The sequence below is a fragment of the Phasianus colchicus genome, chromosome 4 (genome assembly GCF_987193195.1).
Source record: "Phasianus colchicus chromosome 4, bPhaCol1.hap1.1, whole genome shotgun sequence".
Taxonomy (NCBI): Eukaryota; Metazoa; Chordata; class Aves; order Galliformes; family Phasianidae; genus Phasianus; species Phasianus colchicus.
In genome coordinates, this window is record NC_143439.1 from 59,463,263 (window position 1) to 59,486,442 (window position 23,180).

A 23,180-nucleotide genomic window follows, 5' to 3' on the forward strand; every position below is an offset into this window, starting at 1 on the left:
ATGAGGCTAGTGCCTTATTCAAGAGTGGAATAAGGTGTTGGATTGACATAACTCAGCTTTCAATCCAGCTATTCTTCAATAGTTGATAGGAACAAACAACATTTTGTTTTCAGATTGTCAGCATTTTATAAAAAGTATTCTCACAATTAAATCAGATTTTAGAACACACCCACAGCCATTTCAAATTGTCTGCAGCTCCACTTCACCCTCCATCCCCTTTCTTGATTTGCAAATAGCAAGATATCATGTAATCCTTTCACAGCAGCTGCCTTGCAGAGTAGGGTTTGTCAAATAGCAAATTGTTACTTTAATTTTTTGAGTTTGAAAAATGTGCTGTTTACAGGATTTTGACTAAAGTTCAATTCTGTCACACACAACACGTACATGAATAGAATAAAAAACTTGCCCTTGCAGAAAAGGCAGCCATAGCATACTAAGTTGTATTAGGAAGATCATAGACAAAAGTCAGGTGAATTATCAGTCATTTGACATTTATCTTTATCATTTATCATTATCAGTCAAAATCTGAATTACCATGTCCATCTGGGTTTTCTCTTAGGTAAGGAAATTGGTTATGTGCTACACATACGGGAGAAAGCCTCTCCTGAAGCATATAGTCTGAGGAAAGGCTGAAAGTGCTGTGTTTCTTCAGATTTAAGAAAAGACTTGGAGAAGATATTGCTGCACACAGCTACCTAATGGGAAGAAATAAAGAAGGTAGAGAAACAGTCCTCTCCCAAAAGCACACAGAAAAAAAGAGAAGAGGAAACAGACACCTACTTAGAAGATAATCTTATATTCTCAGAAATTGTTATAAAGAGCCCAGAAAGAACTATAAGCTTCTCAACTGCTTTTTCTTCAATACATAAAAAAGAACTACCATTTCATTATTAAAATTCTTCTAAAGATCCCATTTTTACATTGAGAGATGAGTACTCTACAATATATCCCAGATAACTACCTATGTGAAGATGAAAGATTTTGAGAAGTTACAAGTTAATGATTGTTGAAGAGCATGAATTTTCAAGTGCTTCAACAAGACAAATGAAAAGATCCAATAGGGATGAAGCTGCAATAGCCTCAACTGGAAGCAATAAGTATGTCCTAGGAGGAATGAAATGCCTTGATAGCACAAATTGAGATCTGGAAAATTACACGTGAAATAAAAACAGTCTTCAGTTTAATGTTATGAAACGCCTTGTATTGCCGGGGACTCAGGAAGGATAAAATTCCTTTGCTTTAAAAGAACCATCTCAATAAGCATTTTGTCAAGCTGTTCTTGATAATATAACAAAATATTAAGAACCACACACAATGACTTATCTCAAGGCTAGCTTTCTTCCTTTCACAGATCTGGAAAATTTTACAACATATTATTTCTTTCTTTGAAACTGAAGAAACTGAGACATGAACTGCTAAAGACCTGGTAAGACATCAATTTATCTTGGACTTAGACCAGACTCTGTATCAGTTCATTGTCCAAACCACTAACACTCTTTCCAGTTGACTGAGAAGTGCATTCTGTGTATTACAGTGAACAGATGTATAAATTTTGTATTTAAAATAATGTTTTTTGATTTTTTTTTTCCCCTTTAGGGAGGAATATCCTCAGTCTATGTTCTATGCAAGCTAGCTGAACATGTCTTTATTGAGTCTTCTAATATTCATGTAATCCTTAAGCATGTCCTTCAGACTTTTCCATTTATATAAGAAGCCATAGTATTTCAGTTTGTCCTGTCAGCTTCCTTGAGGCTTGTTCCATATCTCAGCAAGAGTTTATATTCCCAAAGGAAACAATTATTACTCTTCTGATTTGTCAATGCATTGAGGAAAGTCTACATACCAGTGTAATTTTTTTTTTTGCTGGGGACTTTTTCCCACTTTACAATTAATTTTAAACTAGAAAAGTCAACAGAATTATGTATGTCTTAATCCTTAAAGGAAAGACATTAGCAGTAAGCATAGACCATATTGAATTAATTTGTTTATTCAGTAAAAGAAAGCAGTACATGGTGTAATTCAAGTAGTGTTCATATTCAATTTCATCTGCAAAAAATTTAATAAACTATTAGTATTCAGTTTTGACGTCTTTTTATGAAAAATTGAATAACTTGTTGCAACAATTAAAGTAAATACATGTGCTTGAAATGCACGTAATACACTACATCTATTACATGACAGAAAATTTTGTGATTTTTAATTAGAGTTTTGTTTTGTCATTGTGAACAATGACATCAACACTGACTGAAGTTTCTGACAGGCAGGTGTTACCTTTGACTCCCCTTTGAGGAACTGTGCTTTAAGTCTAGATCTATCCAAAGTAAATTTAATTACTAAAACAAATTGCATGGCTAGGATCAGAAAACTATTAGAATACACTGAGTTTGACGGATTCTTGTAGGAATTAAATATCTGAGACAGATCTTCAAGTTCCATTTCTCCAAAAAAAAGGAAGGCTTGATGCACACATTGTAAACTGGCCATCTACCTACTATAGATGATGTTATTAGCAACAATAATGACGATCAAGAAGCATCCCTTGTATACACCCTAAAGGGATTAAATTCACCCTGCTGTAGAGGATAAGAACAAAGTTAATGTACCATGTAATCCTTGCATGAGTCCAAAAAGCTGTGTTATTTGAGATGCCTTTCAGTCACGAGGGCAAAAAAGCAAGGATATAGCTTTTGGAACAAATTTCTCTCTTTGAATTGATTTGGCACACATGCTTAGAATGAGGGAGAGCACACAACATTCATCCTGACAATTGTTGCCATATATAACAGAGTAGATAAAATATAGAAGATCCCTAAAAAGGTCAGTTTCTTCCACCAACTTTATTTCTTAAGTCTAGATATACAGACTGTATTTAGACAGCATTTTGCACATGTACATGCTTACAATCATGGTTTAAAACCATACACAATTACTCTGGGTTTGACTCTGAAATCCTAACTTAGGAAAACCAGCTAGTACCACTCTTTGATCCCACTGCTGAACCAGACTCAAGTTCAACAGTTCACTGGTTTTGTGCAGTGCACAGTCAAGAGACTGAGCAATCTCTTTTCTGTACCTCACCTCAAATGCCCCGTTTATCTAGAAGATTGCTCCCTGCTTGTATCCCCATAAAGGCCCAAAGTATATAGTAAAAATGATGGTCAAAACACATTCTTTCCTTATGTTCCACTGCACAATGTGTTTTATCAACCTGCAAAACTAGAATACATGGAATCCCCTCTCCATTACTTGGAATGAGACCTCACAAGACTTGAACAATCTCTACCAAATTAAGGCTTTCAGCTAGACTGCACTATGTTTTTGTCACATGCTGTAGCACAAGCAGAGATTCTGTCACAGCAAGCATTCATAACACAGCGTAGCTTGAACTATAGGTTGGAATACCAGGAAAACTAGTAGTTTTTTCCCCTAACACAGACAATTCACAGAGCAAAAACATGGAATGCTACCATCTAAGTATGTAAATAGCAGATTATGGAACAGTTTACAATTAAGTAATAATATCAGTCATCAGATCTCACATACAGTAATGTAGCTCTATGTCAGTTTCAATACAACTTCACCAATTAGTTTTGCCTTACAGTTTGGTCATACATTGTTCCCTTTCAATAATTGGCCAAGAGAAATCCAAGGAAATTTTTGTTTGTTTGTTTTTTGGTGTTTTTTTTTTATCAGAAAAAGATGCGATAACCTGTTAGATATTACCTCAAACTACACATTAATTGAATGAATGACCCAAAATAAATGGAAATATAGTTCATAGGAGGTGTCATATTTTAGATTAAAAATAGGGACAAAAATAGATACTAAATTTCCATACATTTATGTTCAGAGGTGAAGAGAGCCATAAGGCAGGTGCATGTGCAAAAACACATGCACAGTTGCACAGTTTATACAAGTCATTATTATGATTGCAGATGCAAATGATGAATCAGATGTTTAACTGTTCATTTACTGATGTAAGTACTGTTTTCCCAAGCAATGACATTGTATATATGTAAATTGAGAATCAGTCTGATTTGTTAGTGTTACGCTTACTTTGTGCAAGGGTAAATAACTACTAGAGATGAAAGGAAACAGAAAATTGTGGCTGCAGAGTTGAATGGCATTAATTATTGGTGGCACTGCAGCTCACTGTACTGCAAAACCTCTTCCTGATTAGATGCACATTCAATAGGAGAGATGACTAGGGGAAAAAAAAGAAATGGACAGGCAAGAAGGCTGCAACAAGAAATATAGCTTCTGTAAAAACAATAGATGCCCATTACTGCGGTTTGGAATCTCTCTGACAGGAAGATCTCTTCTGGGATATAAACTGCTTCCATTACATTGATTATTTTTTTCTGTCAGGAACATATGTATTGATGTATACCATTTGTTTCAGTAGGAGACTGCTGGTGAGACAGCAATAACTTGCCATCTAAGATAACACAAGCAGGGATGCCTCTTACATTTAAGATGCGTCTTTCAATCAGAATGCAATGCATATTCACCTACACAAAAAATCATGCTATTCCAAATGAAAGCTTTAAAGATTTCAATAAATTTGTCTCCATGTTTTCACGTATTTCCTGAATTCCTTCATTTGCCTTTCTTCTGGGAGCTTCTTCAGGTGTGGCTGTGATTTTTTTCTTGTCTTAAAATGCTGATTTAACCCTAATCCAAACCTTCACATAAATAACATATCTTGAACTTAGAGCTCTGAAACACTGCTCACTTTTACAGCCCCTTTCTAGCCCTGTTTGAGTTAGGCTCTAGACTTCCTCTTGCTCCCAACAATAAGTATAAAACAGTATTAACTTCAGTTCAGGAGTTGCAATAGAGAGAAAGCTTAGCGCAACAATTGGAATTAGGACCCCTAAGTCACATTTGGAATCAGAAAATTAGGCTGAGAAAAACCATCACTAGGGACTTTGGGCCAATGCTCAGTCTAGGGCTAACACTTTGACTAAGTCACGGAGTCACAGAATTGCAGGGGTTGGAAGGGTCCTCAAGAGATTGAGTTCAGCCCCTGCTAAAGCAGGTTTCCCTACAATAGGTCACACAGGCAGGTGTCCAGAAAAGTCTTGAATATCTTCATAGAAGACGACTCCACAACCTCTCTGGGCAAACTGTTCCAGCGCTCCGCCACTCTTACCATAAATAACTTCTTGGGCATCTTATTACAGAATTCCCTATGTTCTAGGCCATTACTCCTTGTCCTATTGCTATGCACCACCAAGAAAAAAAATCTAAGGTTGTGCTTGGGGAAAAGAGAGAGGTTAGAGCTCCATGTAGGGCTGGAAAGAGGCTGAAAGAGAAAGGATTAAGCTACAGGAACAAATGTCCTCAAAGAATGCTTTCATCATGCACAGGGTTGAGTGATGGGCTAAAAATAAGCCAAGGCAATGGTATATTGTCAAATTGGGAGAAAGAATGAAACTGCAGCTGGAACCCTGAATGACTGGAAAAAGCAGTGGACTACAATGAGAACTTCATCTCAGGCATGGCTGGGAGCCACTGGTCGCACGCTCAGTGTGGGTCTAGGGTAGGATTAGAGTTGCAAAAAAGCTAAATGCTAGACCTGCAGTTGATGAGCACCTGGAAAGGTGCTGAGAGGAAGGTGCAGGTACCTAAAAGGTAGCACAGCTTGTGACATGCTATTCATCTTGGACACTGGATTGACCTTTGGAAAGGCTCTGGCTCAGCTGTTGTACTGACTGGTTCTGTGTTTTTCATCCCTCCAAGCATTGTGCTGAGTAGATTTAGGAAAAAGGAGAACAGGAGAAATAAAAATTATTATGATTTTTAATCACATAATCCCAGTAACAGTTTCCAGACTAGCTTAGGGAGACATTTCAACATGAAAAACATGTAATGAGGATGAATGAGAATTTTTTAGCATAATAACACAGGGAATATGTAGAGCGATGGGTTTAAGGAATATGAAGAGAGAGAGAAGAGTAAAAAGACAATTTAGGCTAAATCACAATGAAAACTCCCTCATATTAGCATCCATTAATCAATTACATGGGTGGAAGTGCTCTTTCTCATGAAATTGAGTAAAACAGGGTGCTAAAAATTAAACTTTTGTCAGGGAATATAGAAAATGGCTTAATAAGTCTTTCCATCAATCACGTCTCTTTAGATAATGCAATGTTTTCACCCCATTCAACTTTTTAAAAATACTGTCTTTGGATTTTTAGGCTAAAAGCCTAGATACTGTTCTGTAAGGAATATAATTGAGCCTTTATATGTTTTCCAGTGCCTTTAATAGGTGTTGCAGACTACCTCCCTGGCTCAATAATTTACTATTTTTATTTTCCCCAATTCTCTGTCTACAATTTTGAGGCTTTTATAGCAGTAAGGATATTTCTCACTGATTAAATTTCAAGATGGAAAAACTTAAAATATCAGGGATGGGAAGCCCTAAATGAATCAAATTCTGAGCAGAGAAGAAAGGAATCAATCTCAAGAGAAATTTAAGTAGGATTTCAATGCTATCAGGACTACTAGAATTATTGTTTTCAGAATTAATTTTATATAGAAAAATTATTTCCTGCATAATTTATCACTATTTCATGTAAATTTGCAGTATTAATTGTGGGTGTCTTTCTATGCATTCACGTGGCTTTAAATACCTGCTGCTATTTAGTTTATCATCCACCATCATTTAACCCTACAAGATAAAAAAAAACTTTAGACATCGCCTGTTATTTTGTCCACCTTCTGGACTCATCTCAAAAGGTTTCAGGCCTTGCATGGCACATATGGAACACAAGCATTATGTGTGAGCACAATGAGACCAAAAGTACATGACTCCTTCACAGACTGCTCAATGACAGTTTTGCCAGAGTTCTGCTGACCATTCTGGACAAAATGCCTATTACAGATCTTCGCATCTGCAAGCAGTGGGAATCAACAGAGCCAAGAAGCTGAGATTTAGCACTGCAGCTCAGTGAGAGTGATAACTGGAAGAGAACTAGTCCAAATATCAATGATTGAGGATCACCTCTTTATCATCTTCATTTTCCTACTTTTCTGTTGTTGCTTTTTATTTGCATTAGGGCATCCATTACCTTGCCTCCGATACTTAAATATTAACTAGCATAGAGCAGTTGTCCTGATCAAGGCATGCTCCTATCAGTGCTAACAGCATCCCAAGCAGAAATTCCCAAAAGGAAGACATTGTGTCATAGTGAAAACTGTGTAGTTAGTAAGGGGAAAGTATTGTGTGGGCACCCTACATCACTGGAAATGATAGCCAGATTACTGGATATCATTACCTACCCAGGAACACCACTCCCACACCCCATTTGACTTTTTCTAGATGGACTAGAATTGAAGGGAAAGAAAGGGAAAGGTTTATTCTTTGTCCTTTCTCTTTTTTTTTTTGGATGGGGGGGGGTTGTTCTTTTTCTCCCCAAAGTTACATTAGTCAGCTTAGGTTTACCTGCAGAAAGATTAATTAGCAAGGTCCTTAGCTGAGAACATATCTCAACATTACTCATGTAACAGATTCTTTCCTTGACCAAGCACTGATGCATGAGGCCTCATATGATCCCATGTGTGTCCAGTCACACAATATGGTAGTGTTCCTCATTTCCTCAGCAGCTTATTTCTGGACTCCTCCTGCCCTTTTTCTCTATTAGTAGCACATCTTTCGGGATTCAACCCTGTCTGATGGTTGCACAGACACTTTCATTTTTTGCTCAAAGATCCTGTGAACAGCATAAAAGGCCAAAATTCTCACAGTGAGTCAGGTACAGGGAATGGGGAGTTAAACTGCTGGGTCACTCTTCTGAATCCATCACATAATTTCTGCTTAAAACATACTTCAGATTTTTGTTTTTTTTTTTTGCCTCTTTATACCTACAATTAAATGGGACAATTATTCATTTCTTTCAAATCTTATTCATCTCTGGGCAGGGGGGTTGGAGATTCATGATCTTTGAGGTCCCTTCCAGCCCTGTCGATTCTGTGATTCTGTGACTTCTTCCTTTGTTGCAGTGACATACTGAGTGGCATCCCACTGGAAGATGGAGTGAGGATCTCCTATGTGCTGTTACAGTACAAATAGTAATAATATTACCATGGTCATCACATCTGCACACGACTACATATGTGCTAATGAATACCATAAGATATCACTACAAAACTCTAGATATTTGTTCTCAGGTTTTACACAGTTGGAAATACATCCATATTCATTATAAACTCCGAACAGTGAGTTAAGTAATTCAAGAATTACATTTCTTAGGTTAGATCAGCCTGATTTTTCTTCTCTTCTATCACAATGACAGAATTATATCACTGAAAGTACACAAGAAAAGAGGTTATTTCTTCTGTTCTTTGAAGCAATGAATGGAAAAACGAGCTGAAAATTGAAGCAGCTGTTGCCATAGATGTGCATTAGTCTGCAGAGAATCTTTCTGCCAATTACTTTTTTCTCCTGCCTGTATGACATGTTCCAAAACTGTCTTATTGCAGACTGCATATCTGCCAGAGAGTCACTCATGAATACTAGTGTATCACAGAAGTCTTTATGAGAGCTGCTCTGAAAGTAATGTCACCTGTTTTTTTTGTTTTTTAAATGTTGGCCTGTGGCATCAGAGGCAGATGCTGGTGGTATGGCAGTAGAGGTTGAACCTTTCCACTGATATTCCACTACATTTTGCTGCTGTGCAAAATATAGCAACAGAGGGGCACTCCGACAAAATGGCATCTGACACAGTAGATGCAATCTATGAAGCAAAGGTGTGTCACCGGATTATTCCATGCAGAAACAATGGTACACTGATATTCAATGATGCTTGCAAATGTTTGTGGACAGTGGGTATGAGCACAGTGAAGTGGTTCGGGGGGGTGCATTTCAGCAGTGGTGATAGTGACATGAAAGACAAGCCAGATTCTGGACAGCCACGTGAGTTTTTATGAGCACAGCACACAGGCTCTTGGTCATCGCTGACAAAAAAGCACAGCTAGTGGTGGTAGTGACTATGTTGAAAAAGAGCAAATTATCAGCTACAAAACACTATCAAATAGCGTTATTGGGTTCTTCGTATCTGTAGCAGTTTCTGGGGAAATAAATAGATGGCATTACTTCCAGGGCAACCTACGTACCTGGATTTTCATCTGGTTTGGGAAAATAAATTTGTTTTGACTGTGGTTTGCTCCCCAGTTGCAGTATGTTAAAATTCAGTGTAGACATAGGGTCTGAGAAGACTCTTGGGAAATACGAGAGGAGAATGTTTTCTTTTTTGCCCAAGAGATTCCATTTGTGCCAGAAGTAACTGCAGTTGTTCACTTACAGAACAGAAATAATATTCTCAGTATCATGACTAATCCCAGTAAAGATTACTGATTCATTACACAGAATTAGAGCTCGTGCTTGTTACAGGAGAGCCCAATGTGTATGTAACTCAGGTAGGTCAGCATCCCATTGTCTGTCCTGTACTGACAACACTGCAGCTATATAAGGAAGACTTTCACTACAAAGTATTATCCAGGGCTCCAGACAGCATCACAATACCTATACTGCCACACCATAGATTTTACTGCAACCAGAGCTGATTATTTCACTTCTAACACATCTGTACTAGCTGCAATCACATTTGCTGATACAGCAAGTCCTTTAAATCTATTTTGAATATTACTAATGTATTGAAATTACGTATGTTCATCTACATGAGGAAAAAAATGAAGCCCACTTGCCTATTAGCTTAGCTAGTGCCATGGAGGAAGCACAGTAGAAGAGGGTTTTGTAGCTCTCATCTTATAAATAGAATTGTTTCATACAATAAAATGTTATGAAATAGACTCAGGGCAACAGATTCTACAATGCTGATGAAGAATAAGAGGAATCATGAACCTAACAGCCCAGCAGCTATCATGTGTCATTCGAAATTATATAAGGTACATCATATAAATTGAACTAATTCTCGTTCAGAAAATCCTTTTAGAGCTCACAGGTTTTGTTGTTTTCTCTTGATGCAGCATTTTCGCTCTGAGTTCTGGCAGCAAAGTGAAATTTACTCAAATCCTGATGGCCCTGTGGAGCCGGTGCTTCAGTGAGCAGAATTTGAGCAAATTCTTCTTTGCTGCCAGCACAAGGAGCAGAGTATACAAGATTTCCAGGGAGAGGCCACTTTTAGGAATGCAAGAAAATACAACTCACCAAAGGTAACTTGAAAGGTGGATAAGAGGTAGAAGAAAGTGGGAAGAACAAAGAAGAGGAATTGGGACCCAAAGAAAGAAAAGGCATCATCAGAACACAAGAAAGGCAAAGAAATATACTGAACTTCAGTGATTGCAAATTCGGACAGTTCTGCATATCATATTTTTAACAGGTAGAGCTGAATATCCAACCTACAAACATGGAAAGGCACGGATGATTATTTTTTAAAGAAAAATCCAAATTTTCCCTTTGACTTTTTTGGACAAAAACATGTCATTTCCTTCCTATTTCCTTCTGTAAATATAGTTGTTACTTTTTCTCATGTTGGCTCTCTCTGCAAAAGAGAATCCCCTTCTTTCAAGTGATATCCTGAAGTTTCCTTAGAGTACCCACATAGAATCATAGAATTGTTTGAGTTGAAAGAGACCCTGAAAGTTTATCTAGTCCAACTTCCCTCCAACAAACAGGGGTGTTACAGCTAGAAAAGGAAAAGTATGTAGGAAAGGTACAACTAATAACTGACCACCCACATAGAACTACTAGAACACTAAGAAAACAAATCTGTTCAACAAAGTTGTCAGCTGAACATCCAAGGTCTCATACCACAAAAGAGAGGGAACAACTTAAAACCAAGCCTGCCTGATTCAAAATAAAAAAACAAATAAAGAAAAGTCTCAAAAAATAATAAAAAAAAATAAAAGGATTTGAGTTGATTCTAACATGGGATGAAAACAAGTTCTGCAATCTCATGAGTTGCTGCAAAACAGCATTGTTGTCCTTTAGCACCTCTCAGTCTGAGGTCTGGTTACAAAACTATTTCCACTTTAGCAGGCTCACTGTATATTACCCCACAGTCTGTTGAGAGCAGAGACTTTTTCCTATTTCTTTGGAACATAGAAGCTTTCAGTCTATAAAAATAATTGATTGCTTGCCAACATGCATCTAAACCCAAATATTTGTGCAATTCAACATAAATTCACCACCACACCTTGCTGTGCATCTCTGAGCTCTGTGGCCCAATTTTAATGGAATACTTGATGAAGCTGATGTGCATATTTTCATCCCACACATACAAATTTATCACAAGAATGATTGCCTTCAGCAAACAGAATACTGCATGCAACATTACAAATTTAGATATATTTCCCTGAAAAAAAAAAATCTCAGGAATGAAATTAAAGAAATAATAACTTCAGGAAAAGAAATCTGCCTGAAATCCAAGCGTCTGAGAAGTGTCCTACCTTTGTGAAAATTAGAATGAAGAGTGGCAGGGGGTGAAGGAAGCAGGGGTGGATGAATAAAATTACTAGAATTATACATAAAATAAATCAATCTGACAACCTGAAAGCACAAAACATTATACAGCTGGTAGAGTTTTACCTAGCAAGTGGATTAACACAGTAAGATTGTTTGTTTTTCACTCTAATCTATTTGAGAAGTCAGATCTGATTTGCAATTCTTTCCCTTTTTAAGTTAGTTGAGGATCAATGTTTCTTAATTTTTTCAATTTTCTTGCACTGACTAGATATATTCCCATATGTTCCTGGAAGTTTTAGCCAGCAGCGTCCCGGATGAATCTTATTCTAGAAGGAAGACTATTTCTTTCTCCTATCACTTTTAATTTATTCCCTAGATGTTTCATTAAGAGGCTACAAGTTCCCAGAACATTAATAGAGGTTTAAATAAGACTAGTCTCCTTCCATTGATCTCATTTCTCAGCCATTCAGTCTTTTCACCTAACTTGATACATAGCTGTAAACATACTTTTCATGCATCCTGCTTTTCTTGAAATACTTTTTTTTTTTTATAGTGAGATACCACAGCACCACAGATTCAAACAAATAAACAAAACATCTGCAGTAACTCAGCAAAACTTACTGAAGTTGGCAGATAAGGCCATTCACATCCTGCAAAGCAACTTGAGAAGAGTTCCAGTTGGGTATGGCATATACTACACAATCTACTGCCACAGGCAATTCAACACTGTTAAGGGGAAAGCCCAGCATCTGACACCAGTAAAACAACAGTTCTGCTCATGTCCCAGCTTAGAGCAGTCAGCTGTGATCTAAGCAGGTCCAACATAAAGTCACATCATAGCAAACAGCATATTTGAGCAAGGGTACAGGATTTAGGGGGAGGGAGGGGATGAAGGGGGAGATCTTCTTTTACTTGGAGGCATTTCTAATGCATTAGTAAATGTGCAGAAACATCTATCAGGAACACAGCAAGCCTTCATAGGACCCAAATGATAGAGAAACCTAACTCTAAATAACCTGCTCCAGTGACTTATTACTCACCTTGTTTAAAAAGGTGAGTCTATACTTTGAATTTATCTCGCTTCAGCATCAAAGAATTTGTTTTGTCTAGTAAATAAAAAAAATAAAAGCATCTGCTATCAGACTTCTTCCTTGTGTACATATGTTTATAGCAAGATCTCTTAAACTCTTTGTTCCTAAGTCAAACAGACTGAATTTTAATCTCCTGTGATAGGCAGGATATTTCAGACATTGACTCATGAAAGGCTCAAAACAGACATTTGTATAGGTCTTTCATGTTTTCCAATCTCCTTTAAAGGTGCAAAGAGTGTTCCATTAATTAACGGTTGCTGGAAATGTTTCCAGTCAACAGGTTTCCTTTGGAAAATGCCAATTGCCAAAGTCAGACCATAGTAACATACCTTGCGTATCAGACCTCGTAGAAGATGACTGCTTTCCCAACAGCTCAGCTGATTCACAGGATTAGAACCTACCCAAGAACTCTATGTTCTTAATGGCAAAATGACATCAGTCAGAGCTTTCTGTTCTGCTCAAAACAACTGAGACATCTGTCTCATTTCCTGGGGGGGGGGGGGGGGGGTGAGGGGCAGAGAATTGGTCATTCCTGAGTTTTCTGGACTTCCTAGTTCTCAGCTGGAAGTTTTTCTGGGGTGTATATTCTCATCAGGTTTGTCATCTCTGTTGTACTGGTGATTACTGACAGATTTTTCATATTAACACTTGTTACACCAGCTCTTAAAACTGCCCATACAGTTTTTATGCATTCCCAGTTCACCTGAGGATTGTTTGCACCAATGTGCTGAGGAGTTGACTAGTTCATTCCAAAGTCCAAATACCTTATTTGAATCCACCTAATCAAAGTCTTCCTTATTTTTCACTTATCTTGGATTTAAACAGATTAAGGACTGTGTCAACTCTTTGGAATGACTTCTCCTGTTCTTCACTAGCTGGTAATAACTTCTACTGATGGCAAATAAAAGTCTTTGATGACAAAAGCTGCGGTTACACAGGAAATTATCCTGTGAAAATCTGATTTGTAACATTCTTGCTCTTCTCTTGCTTATGTTATTCACCACCACCAGAATAAGCTCACATCACAAGTTAGGTCACACTACTTTGCTGTAAATGAGAAGGTAGGACCATGTAATCTCACTTTCAGTTTGGTTTAAGCAGCCCTCAAAATCACCTTTTCTTTTTTTTCCTGTAACAGCACTTCATCTTTAATGGCTGCACCTTTGCCTTCCTTTGATATCTTGTTCATATCTTAGCATTGCTCACTCAGTTTTACCCGAGCAGTGAATCAGAGATAAAGTTAAAAGATAAGTTGACCAAAACAAACAAAAATCTGATCAGTTTTGATTTTTTTCCACTCTGCAGCTGCACAGATTTTAGTAGTAACAAAACTGGGAAGAGAAGGATTGACAAGAATAACCAACCTGAAGAGGGACATCAGAGTTGAAGTGCTGTCAATACACAGCCTCTTGTATGGACTTTGTATGATATTCCACCAGTCACTACATTCTGCTTTATTTTTTCCTGCAATCAATAAGTATCACTAATTAAAATCACTATTTCTAACATATACACTGCTCAGGCTATTTTGCAGGAGTTTCCTGTAATTTCACTTGTGAATAGCTCTGAATTAAATCACCATTGGATATTGGAAAGTTAATTGCTTATGGGGAGATTATATGATCTCTTTAGTCAACAAAGCTGGAAACAGCAAAAATTAATTTGCTTCTTGGTTACATCTTCATCTTGGGGTCTAGCAAATACTGAAAAGCTTGGGTCTGTTCATGGTAAATAGGTAGTCCCTTATCCATCACACCAACATTCTGTTTAGCTGTACTCTCTACTACCCTATTACTTCCCCAGTTTGTTCATTCATGGAAAATTAAATTCCCATCCCATCATATATCTCCTTTTCCTTAATCAGTCTCAGCAACATTCTCCATTTATCACAACTGGAACTTTTAGTCAAATTTTTAGATGGAAAGTTCAATGTTTCATTAAGACTTAATGTAATTTTGGACCTAGTCTGAAATTAGGAGTGTCATTTAAATGTCTACTGCTTTATGTTTATCCCACATCTTGCTGAGTTATCTCAGCTTTTGTCAAAATCAGTAGGAGTTGAGAGAACTTTGCAGTTGAAGATAGCTTATAAAAATCAACCCCTGACTGTTAGGCCATTTTATTTTGTGATGTTATTTCTGAGGGCCTTAGTGAAACTAATAATTACATAATCAAAAATCATTCAGGCTGGAAGGGACTTCAGGAAGAGACATCCTTTACAGCTTCTTTCTTAAAGCTGGGCCATCAAATCAGATCAGGGAATTGGATCAGATCATAATGCTGAGCACCAAATTAGCTCTGATATCTGATTGATATTTTGTTCTCAAAATGTTTTCCAGAGCTCTTTACAAACTGTATATGATATGGTTTCACAACCAGAGCCTGTGCACCAAGCACTCAATTATAGTCTCAATATTGAAATATAAGATAAATGCAATGAGAAAAAAAATAAGAAAATCAGGCAGGATTATTTTTCTCTTCAGCATTATGAGAACCAAGACAGCCTTACTGACATTAGTATGAATTCCCACGAATTTGAATTTAAATACAGAAACAATACAAACTAGTGGCTAACAAGCTGATAGCAAGAAAATAAACTGTATTTGATCATCCTTAAACCCTTTGAACACAACATCTCCTACGTTCATCTGCTTACATTTTTCTTTTCTTTTCCTCTAACCCACTATAAAGACAATTTACTGGAAGAAAAATAGACAATAGAAGACAACCACAAAATTTTTAATATGAGTTTCTTACTTTCCTAATCTTGCCCATTCAACTTCAGTCCTAACACCTGCATGCTTCAGTTCAGTTTCAGCAGATTTCTGTCACTGGACTGAAGCTACCTGGAGTTGCCAAGTCTAATTCAATCTCCACTAACACATTAACTGTATGTGGGACCAGTCACTAGCACTGAGGTCACCTGTCACAGAATAGCCTTTGTTCCTGCCACTAAACACTTACCATTTTATAGCTGGGTAACAATACCTTAACTAGTTATTGGTAATGTTCCACAGCCTAAGCTACCCTCTGAACAGTTAGTTCCTGACAAATATTTGGGAGAATAAATACATGTCTAGGCCAAAAACTTGCCAGGGAATGCTCTGGCACTGTAACAGTACATACATTTAAGTTATGTTCTTGAGAACACAACTTGGGAACACACACATGCCTTGGGAAACTCAGACAGGTCTGTATTATTAAGTTAAACAGTGCCAAGGAACCGCTGTAAAGGCAAAGAAAAAAGCTGCAGAATACACTACCTGTCCATGCTCCTGCTCACTACTTCCAAGTTTTGGCTGAAAATTACTTCAAATTACTGTATCCACTGATCAGTCGAGACAAAGAATACATTCTGGAAAATAGGAAATTCTATTTACATATCAAAAAGCTTTCCCATCAGAACAGTGGTCAAATACTAAACCAGGTTGCCCACAAACAACACATGTAACCTCCATACTGCTAGACATTCAGAACATAGGTAGACAAACCTTGAGAAAACTGACTAGTTAAGACTTCTTCCAACAGAACTAAATGATCCCTTTCATTCTAAATAGTTCTACTAGTCCAAGAAAACAAACAGATCTTTCCAGGTCCTTTATCAAGGAACACCTGGATATCAGAAGAAAGTAGCTCTTAGCACATGCTTGAGGGTTTGCAAATCTGAGAATTTCTGTTTTGACAGTTAGAAAGAAAGTACAGTCCTACACCTTAAGTGACTTGCCTGAAAAGCCATGTCATTTTTCTTTTAATAATGAAAATACCATAAAGACACGAGCAAAACTGCAGCCAGTGCAGATAACCAATTAGTTGCAATACAGCTTACAGATGAACAAAGTATTCATGATGTTTCATTGAAATACTTATCTTTCCCTTAATACTTTACGTATCTTCATTTACTTGCATGTACACAAACTTCTCACTTGTTTGCACTGCTATGGATGCCACTTTTGGCATTAGAGCTCTATAATGTGCACACACATTTTTAAACTAGTCTTCTTATCTTTTCATCCCACCAACTATCCAGCTATTTCCAAATCTCACTTCGAATTAGGCACCCTTCCTTTTTAAAACTTCATTCTTTTCTCTGCCTGCACTCAAATATTTGGGACGGAGTTCTTTTGTTAGCTTGTTTGTTCCCCACGATATCCTCTAAAGTACATATATGGATTCTGCACATTATGAAATTGCCCTTACTACAGCAAAGAAATACCCCAGTAGGCTCCATTTCCAAAGAATAAGATTCTTCAGAATGGAGCCCATTGTACATATCCCAGCCCTCCAGCCCCAATATACTGATTTCAACTCATTCCTTTTAGGAAACTAGTTCTGCTGCCACTAAGATCTGAATTTTGTCTTCAATCCATGAAGCCAGATATCCATTAACTCACTGTTTTTCCATGAGCACTATTTAAAATCATTTTAAAGATGCCAGTACTGAAATCACTGCATCTTGCAAATTTTGCAGTCATTATGCAGTGCTCTGGTGCCAGTACACACAACAGAAGCCCTCTCCCAAGGCTATATTTTGTGCCACTTGACTGTACATTTTTCATTATCATTTATTTTATTAGCAAACCTGGCCCTGAGTGCCAGTCAGTCTGCATGTAGACAATGTGTTGCTCTCACAAACAAAGAAGTCAGAAGAAGAATTTTAAATGAGCCGTTTCAGAAGTGTTTATCATCTAAACCTACTTCCCAAAGTGCCATTATGATAGTTAGAGTGCATCTACTTACCTGATTTTCTACTTCGGAGTGAATTTCCACCAAGACAAACATCTCTCCAGTGGTGATAAACAGCCTTGCATTTGATTCAGTGCATATCTTATTCATTCAAAGCTAAACAACAGGTTTTTTTTGTCTCCAGTTTGGAACATGGTTTGACTGAAAAGGCTGTGTTCACATGAATCTCTAAACATCTGTTGAAGACTTTCTCATTCCCAGTCCCAATATATTATAAATTCTATGTACACTCTAAGGAAAGTTTATATTATCTTCACAAAAATAATTTTTAAAAATGAAAACTTTTTAAATGGAATGACCTGAATTTGCTTGAAAAAAAAAAAGTAAGCCTGAGGCCAGCAATTGAATCAAATATTGTTTAAAAAGGATATAGGTAGTATTCAGGCCTTAGTACAGAAGTGAACTTCATCTATTATGAAAATATCTCCTGAATCATTATGAAGTTTGTCTATTAGTAGGCAGATCTAGGTCAAATGTTCCCATGAGCTGGGCTGCTAATGAAACAGGTTCAAATCCAATTGTTTTCATTATACATTTCCATATATTTTTAATGTACATTTATACATTACCACTAGAAAACTCAGTATTCTTTCAGCATAGCCATTTTACTAGGAGTACTCATCAAAATAAGATTAAAATGTAGGATTACGTTCATTTGGCTTCTACTATATCAAAGATCTATTTGGCTTTGGTTGTATTTTATATTCTTCATCTCCCAGCAAGATGACATTCTATTATTTCCATGAAAGACATTTATGTATTTATTGAGGTATAAAAAGCAAACTCAAACAGTACTCTGTTTGCTATATGAAACAATGATAACAGGACAAAAGAAGCTCCTGTTCCAAGATGCATCATTGCCATACACCTCAACAGGTACATATCTTCTGTAGGAAGAACCAGGCCAAGAAAAGCTGCTGAATTTGCTGTTGATGGCTAGAGAAAAGATCTCACTATTCCATCTCTTTATTTGTCTGTGGATATGTGAGACAAGATGGTTACCATTAGCATGACTTCTCTGTTCTCCTAAGTGCATAAAATTCATTTATGGCTTTAACTATATGATTTTGATATTTAGTTACTGATTCAACAAAAACACTGCTTTTTCACTCAGCATTTTTTTCATGCTTTTAATAACATGACCGCAACAGAATGATGTATGCAATAGGAAAAGTGACAGCCCATACTACAAAAGCGAAGCTCAACAGTGCAAGAAAATCGTTACCTGTTCATAGGCTCCATGAAAATCATTTCAGAAGAAGTTATGAAGGGGAAAATGATATAAAAAGTTTATATTTAAAGTCTAGCCAGCCGGTACCATAATATGGGGGAAAATAAACTATTGTAAACAAGACAGAACAGTGAGTCTCAGAGAGAGGAGATTACTACTACTACCTATTTTTCTGGGTCTTTCTCCACACAATAGTGTGGAGGATCACCCTAACCGTGATCTCTCAAGTTTCCTATATGCCTCCCCCTTCAGTGAGAGGTTCTTTAAGGTTAGTTTACTTGTTTCCCAAATATTTTTTAATTCAGTTCAAAGGAATGCAAGTAAATTTGTTATTAGCATTATAAATAGCTTCATTTGTTTTCTTCACCATAACCACACTCATCAACCCTGTGATCACTGGCCTCAATTTGGTAGCTTATCTGGTTTGGATGTTGCTAAGGAAGCCAATATTATTTTCATGTGTATACGACTTTTTGCACTGTGTTTCACAGGTATTTCCTTAAGGATTGCCAGGCCAAGAAAAATTTTTTTTTTTTTTACAAACTGATAAAAATAAAGACTACTTTAGTCTGCCAGTGATGAATAAACGTCCAGAGTTTGTGCCACCTAATAGTTCTAAAACCATGTGACTCTCCACTGGATGGAGATAATGCTAGCTTCACCATACACACCCAAAAATAAAGAAATAGAAGTACCCAGTCTTACAATACGGTGTTCATTGAAAGCAGTGAACTTGCTGCACAATGAGCAAGAGATTAGATGATAGAATATGAAACACTGAAGAGGAAAGCATACCAGTATCATACCACATTTTCAATGTGTCAATGGTGCTCTCTCTATCCCCCAGGAAAAAATAGAAATTTGTAGACTACTTTCATGACAAAACAGTCATGAAACAGAGAAACAGAGTCAGCAAACACCTAAGAGATAATCATTCAAATGTCATCTCTTTTACTGGGTTTAATTTATTATGGTTTTCACATTTTTCACCTATTCAGTACAGTTCTAGGTAAAAGAACTGGACAAGAGAGTCCACTTTTCCTTTAAAGGAGCCAAAATAGCTTTTGATAACACAGCTTTGACCTTATCCTATTTTTACAGCCTACTTGCTATTTCTCAAGTATTATTCATTACCTATTATTATACTAATAAACTTTACTATCTTTTATAAAGCTGCCAGTGCTTACATGCTTGAATGGCCCTCACAAAGAAAGCCATAATGACAGAACAAGGTAAACCTAATAAACCATTCTTTGTTCTCAAAGTGTATTTGTGAAAATAGGCCATTACCTTTTATTTATTATTCACATAAATGCACGATGGGATTTGTACCCTTTCCAGTATTAACTGCCTCTTCTTGCAGAGATCATCCAAATTTTTTTTGTACCTGTGCTTTGAATCTCTCTCTTTAGTAATCAGGTAAAGAATATACTCAAAAAAAATGAATATATTAAAATTTACCCATCCTTTTTACAATCTCACCAACTGTATGCATAATCTACACATTAAACTCTTTTGCTAGTTCAATACTGAGGTTGATATTGCCATCTTAAGCCACTTAAGTGTGACAGATAGGAATATTAGGAATATAACAGAAGATGAAAAACCGTGCTGTTTGGACCTCTGAAATATTGTTGAAATTTAAGAGGAATGCCACAAACACTATAGCTTGCCATCAAACTAATAATAGGCTATTTATGCATGCAAAATACACAAAAAAAAGCAGAACAGCATAACCATATATATATAAGCAACCATGATATGTCTTTTCCAATGTCATCTTGTTAAGTACTGTCTTTACACATCTATAAACAATTTATTAGCATCTTATTTTTATTCCTGTAGACACAGGAAAACAGAGTGTCTTCTCCTATTGTTTTTTGTTTGTTTGTTTTTGTTTTTATATGTTGACTTTCATTATGTTCAAAGTTCTTTTCTACTTTGGTCTGTTATGTATCTCCGTATTCGCAAAAATCAAAGCTGTTCCTTTGTATGAATGAAACAGATATGAAATACTGGCCTTAAGTCTCCATCCAAGACACAAGATAATAGCTCTTCTAGTTTCACTGGCATAAATGAAATTTTTAGAAGCAGCAACAACAAAAATCAGATCCACAGCTCAAAAGGTATTTCATATTTCATAAAATTTTCTCAGTTTTACAACAACTCAAATCTGTACAAGCACCTGGGAAAACAAGTCAGAGCTATCAGACTAGACATATGCTTGGGCTGCTCCTCAGGAAACTGTGAGATCCTCCACAACTTCAAAAGAATCCTTGAGACATCAAACACAGTAATACTGAGCTCCAAGGTATACATAATCATATTTACCCTGACTTCCTTTTCTCCTATCTGCCTTCATGCTTTCCCTGTCAAAGTAGTGGCACAAGATGAGCCCATAAAGAAGGGCTCCAAACAACTCTATGCTAGGTTTATTTTGCTTTACTGCTCACCGTTATCAGTTTTATCTCTGACATTAGTATCTGCATGCCATTATTAACTGCTGTACTGAAAGGAAGGATTAGACACATCCTTATTTGAACCAGCACTTTTCAGCGACATCTTATACAATGAACTCCTGGTACTAAAGACCTCTGATGTACATTTAAGTGGAACAATCATCAGATTCACGACAAACATTTTTTGCTATCAGAATACTGACAGAACAGAAGTAGGCTCCAACTATAACTTCATACAACATATTTAATCGGGCAAGTAACAGATTCTAGATTATTCTTGCTTTAAGCTCGTAAAAATCTTGTGAAAGTTCAGAGTGTACTCCTTTTTGAAAAGCACGTAGTATTTCTCTTGCTGACGAAAAATCTATTACTGAGAACGAACTTGAAGTTCTGATCCTCCAGTAATATTTTCTTACTCATCTTAACTCTATTGTGCTTGCATTCCCTTCAGGCACAGCAGTTCATCCTACAATTCATTTCTGTTGAACACTTGATTAGTACATTTACTTTTGCAGAAAAATTTTTGACTCTCAGCACCAAGGATAGAAGGGAATATATGTATAATCAGATATAACATTAGCCATTCCCTCCCTGGATCTGTTAAGACCACAGACTATAGTTTAGGATATATTTATAGGCCTTGAAATAACAGACAATCTACTTCAAGCTCTAAGAAACTATTCCAGTAGTTAACTATCCCAGTTATTAAAAAGTCACCCCCTAAACTCACACATCACAGTCAAATGCCACCCTAAGCTAGCAGATAATCTCAATTATGTAAACGCATCACTTTCTCACTACCATCTTCATTTTAGAAACACAGTGTTCCTCTTAATTATTTTAAGATATCTTCTGCATGCTAAGTAGCCTTTAACAGGATCTCAGGCACATATAAATATGCTCATTATTATAGAACAGCAATATTACTTTTAAATGATTTTGGTTAGTAAGCTCAGAAAGTGTTCTTCATTGTTCTTCAATGAGGAGCACAAAATAGCAAAGAATATCATCATTTCCTTTGAAACTCAGTGCTATTTCTTACTCAACTCTAATTACAGGTAGACAGCAGGGAACAGAGAGCTGTTCTGCCATTTTTTGTCAGTAACTGCTTACCCAAATGTTGGTGCAGTGTCATAATTTGCACATGAATTATTTAGGTTCCTATTATTAAGACAGTTCTCCAAATGTTCAGAAAGTGCCACAGACTGGCAAGGTGTTCAGAGATGCTCTCTATCTTTGTCAGTAGCCAAGAAATCTGTCCAAACTTCTTAGCAAAAGCAATGATTTAAAGACAGGAAGTTGTCAGTGCTTGTGAATAATTTCACATAAACACACTATTCCTTGCAATCTACCCCAGCTATAATACAATCCTAAAGTCAGTTAAAGCAAGTCACCAAAGCTGTTCAGTGTAGTGGTATAGCTGACTGCTTTCTCAATTCATCCTAGATCCTTTCCAACACTGCAAAATGTTAGAAATCTAAATATCAATTTCTCAGGTTGAAGGTCTCTTTCTGCAGCACCCTGAGCAGTAGCTGTGACTAACTATGTGATCCCACATCACTATGCTGCCTTTCTGCTTTTTCTTTATCAGCCATTTTGCCTTTGTTAGGTGATCCTTGTATTACTCAGAGCTCATTGCTCTCATCAGTCCTGCTTTGCTCAAGCTGCTTGGAAATGTGGGACTGCACACTGAGGTGATAGTGTTGTTGCTGCCCGGCTTGCTAAGTTTTCCTTCCTGCCTATTATCTTCTGAAGTAGCCCCACTATCCTTGATACTCGACAAAGAGCACACTCAGTGACCTGGTGATCTGCACAGCACAATCAGTATTCATTAGAGTAGGAGCGAGTTAAAAATGGAAACTTATTCAAATCTTGATCATTGGGAGCCAATACTTCTGCAAGCAAACACTAAGTTCCTTGCCAGCAATCAAAACACAACATACAGTATTTCCTGGGAGATTGCCACATTTGGAAATGCAAAAAAGTACAGCTGGCCAAAGGCAAACTGAAAGCTGAGGAGTTGAAGAGTGAGAAGAAAGAAGAGGAAATGAAGCCGGGGGAAGAAAGGAAAGAAACAAGGCAAACATGGACAAGACTCAGAAAAGACAAGGAAACATACTGAATTAGCCACTTCCCTAGGTTTCCTCTTATCCATAAGGAAAAAAGAAAAAAAAAATCACTAAAGTTCTCTTTTGTTTTTTGCCCCCAGCTCTTCTCTCAGTGAG

General features: G+C 36.9%; 1 long non-coding RNA gene across 1 annotated transcript; it reads right to left on the minus strand.

Moving 5' to 3' along the window:
• Window positions 1-7,800: 7,800 nt before the first annotated feature.
• Window positions 7,801-15,858, minus strand: LOC149918286 (uncharacterized). Its single transcript, XR_016466520.1, has 3 exons — window positions 15,786-15,858; window positions 13,887-13,986; window positions 7,801-8,059 (listed from the first exon to the last, which is right to left on the minus strand). It is a non-coding gene; the product is annotated as an uncharacterized LOC149918286 (long non-coding RNA).
• Between the last annotated feature and the right edge of the window lie 7,322 nt (window positions 15,859-23,180).